The sequence below is a fragment of the Camelus ferus genome, chromosome 4, assembly GCF_009834535.1.
Source record: "Camelus ferus isolate YT-003-E chromosome 4, BCGSAC_Cfer_1.0, whole genome shotgun sequence".
Lineage (NCBI taxonomy): Eukaryota > Metazoa > Chordata > Mammalia > Artiodactyla > Camelidae > Camelus > Camelus ferus.
Genome location: NC_045699.1, coordinates 17,637,008 through 17,640,370, shown reverse-complemented (window position 1 = coordinate 17,640,370; position 3,363 = coordinate 17,637,008). Strand labels below are relative to the sequence as shown.

The 3,363-nt window shown below is 44.6% G+C and overlaps 1 pseudogene; it reads left to right on the top strand.

Moving 5' to 3' along the window:
* Positions 1-480: 480 nt before the first annotated feature.
* LOC116663383 lies at positions 481-2,058 on the top strand (annotated as a pseudogene).
* The last annotated feature ends 1,305 nt before the right edge of the window (positions 2,059-3,363 follow it).

Genomic DNA, 3,363 nt, shown 5'->3' with positions numbered 1-3,363 from the left:
TACCCAGGAAATTCTAATTGTAGAATTGTTTCTTCTTTTTACCATCAATTCCTTCACTCCTGCTTATAATCAGCATGAAAGTCAGCTTGTATTTAACATGATGTAGATGTGTGCTAATGAAAACTTTAGCTTTCTTCTTCGACTCAGTCTTATGTATTTTCTTGTTACCGGGGCTTAATCTGTGTCTGAATAGAGGTGAATATCTGATGTAACCAATGGCAACAATAGCTAACATTTGTCTGGCAATACCTATGTATCAGGAATTGTGCCAGGGACTTAAATATAATATCTCACGCCTTAAATCTTAAGCAATAGATCATTTCACTAGCCCATTTTTAAAGTGAATGAAGCTGAATCTCAGAGAGATTAAAAAATTTGGGCAGGTTCTCTTACATTGACCACTTAAGAGTCGCGCTGTAAGAAGCAGCAACCTCTCCTCCTCCTCTCCACCATCTGCTCGGCAGCCGCAAAACAGCAGCCATGCATGAGTGCATCTCCATCCATGTTGGCCAGGCTGGTGTCCAGATTGGCAATGCCAGCTGGGAGCTCTACTGCCTGGAACATGGCATCTAGCCCAATGGCCAGATGCCAAGTGACAAGACCACTGGGGGAGGAGACGACTCCTTCAACACCTTCTTCAGTGAGACAGGCGCTGGCAAGCATGTGCCGAGGGCAGTGTTGGTAGACCTGGAACCCATAGTCATTGATGAAGTTTGCACCGGCACCTACTACCAGCTCTTCCACCCTGAGCAGCTCATCACAGGCAAAGAAGATGCTGCCAATAACTATGCCTGCAGTCACTACACCATTGGCAAGGAGATCATTGACCTCGTCTTGGACTGAATTCGGAAACTGGCTGACCAATGCACAGGTCTTCAGGGCTTCTTGGTTTTCCACAGCTTCAGTGGGGGAACTGGTTCTGTGTTCACCTCCCTACTGATGGAGCGTCTCTCTGTCGATTATGGCAAGAAGTCCAAGCTGCAGTTCTCCATTTACCCCGCCCCCCAGGTTTCCACAGCTGTAGCTGAGCCCTACAACTCCATCCTCACCACCCACACCACCCTGGAGCACTCTGACTATGCCTTCATGGTAGACAATGGGGCCATCTATGACATCTGTCATAGAAACCTCGACATTGAGTGCCCAACCTACACAAACCTGAATAGGTTGATAGGTCAAATTGTATCCTCCATCACTGCTTCCCTGAGGTTTGATGGAGCCCTGAATGTCGATCTGACAGAATTCCAAATCAACCTGGTGCCCTATCCTCACATCCACTTCCCTCTGGCCACATATGCCCCTGTCATCTCTGCTGAGAAAGCCTAGCATGAACAGATTTGTGTAGCAGAGATCACCAATGCTTGCTTTGAACCAACCAACCAGATGGTGAAATGTGACCATCACCATGGTAAATACATGGCTTGCTGCCTGCTGTACCATGGTGACGTGGTCCCCAAAGATGTCAATGCTGCCACTGCCACCATCAAGACCAAGCATACCATCCAGTTTGTGGACTGGTGCCCCACTGGCTTCAAAGTTCATGTTAATTACCAGCCTCCCACCGTAGTACCTGGTGGAGACCTGGCCAAAGTACAGGAGGCTGTGTGCATGCTGAACAACACCACAGCCATTGCTGAGGCCTGGGCTCGCCTGGACCACAAGTTTGACCTGATGTGTCCCAAGCGTGCCTTGGTTCACTGGTATGTGGGTGAGGGCATGGAGGAAGGAGAGTTTTCTGAGGCCCGTGAGGACTTGGCTGCCCTTGAGAAGGATTATGAGGAGGTTAGTGTAGATTCTGTTGAAGGAGAGGAAGAAGGAGAGGAATACTCAAGTTAAAATGTCACAAAGGTGCTGCTTTTACAGGGAAGCTTGTTCTGTTTTAAACATTGAAAAGTTGTAGTCTGATCAGTTAATTTTTATGTAGCAGTGTATACTCTCATAGACAATTACTGACCTATGCTTTAAAACACAACACTTTGTTACAGGCCCAAGCTATCCACTTCTCTGATGGATTTGAATGAAGTATTCTGTCTTAAAAAAAAAAAAAAAAAAAAGAAATTTGTCCAAAGTCACACAATTTACAAGTGTTGACTTCTAAATATAAGGATTCAAATATAGATACATTTTAATCCAAACCTTTTCCTTTAAATCTATTTTTAAGATAGCAGAAAATGTCCTTTACATTTAATTATAATCTTCAAGAGAGGTGGAAACCAGATAAAATAGAAAATCATCGAGTGATAGAACTGAAATTCATAGGCTCACGCCGCTTCTGTTTGCTTCAGCAGATAGGGAACCTAGTCATGGGCGTGAAGGAGTCACCTCCGTTCCTGCCCGTCAGCAACCCTCTCCTGCCTCTGTGACTACGGTTAGCATCTTGCCTCCTGTCTTCTTCAGTGAGACTGAGCTCCCAGAAGGCAGGCAACATGTCTTGAATCTCTGGCATATGACAAGCTATCCAATTCACACGGGTAGAATGAATAGTGAATTAACGTGCAGGCAGTTAAGGCTTCTCGGTTGTCCCTCATGCAAATGTGTGATAATAAATGTTAATAAATGAAGAACTACTGAATAGTATCATTGAGTCAATTAAAGTTTTGCATATCTTTGAATCTTGCCGCTGATGTTTATTAACCACTTGACTTAGAGTAAATCACTCAGGTTTTCAGCGCTCGGATCTCTAATCTGCTCTTTGGCAAGCTTATTTTGGGGAATTTAAATGCTATATTGAGAAAGATGTGATCCATGGAGAGGGTATTGGGACTAGATGGTGCGTTCCTAGGTTAGTTATTGTGGCCCAGAGGGAAATCATTGCTTTGGAACACCTGCACACCTTATTACTGCATGATCAGACGTGGGGGAAAGCCTACGAAAATATATTTTCTCCTATTTTGGTCAGTTAACAGTGGGCAATATCACTGGTAGGCCATCCTCTGCTGGAAGCAAAATGTGACTCACACACAACCAGGTAGGTGACCTCTTAGTATCACAGCCAAGTACAGCTGGACAATGCGTTCCACAGGGGCTCTTGTCCAAGGTGATCAATGACAGGAGTTTATTAAGATCAACAAACCAGAACCGTAAATTGTTCTCCCACTCTTTCCCTCTGCTAGTGTTTTCTCTGGGTTATTACCATTTACCACTTTCAGCAAATCAAAAGACAAAAAAGAAGAAATAAATCAGGGGAGTTGTTAGAATTGTTGGTGAAAACGTGTTATTGATGAGTGAGATGAAGTGTCCTTGGGAGTTACCACGGTTTGCTAGTCCATCGTCTTGTTCAGAAGCTTCAAAGGGGTTTTTGGTCCTGTCTCCGTGCCTCTCAATCACTCAGCCTGTGGGTTGCCTGTGTTTTTCTATTCTAGT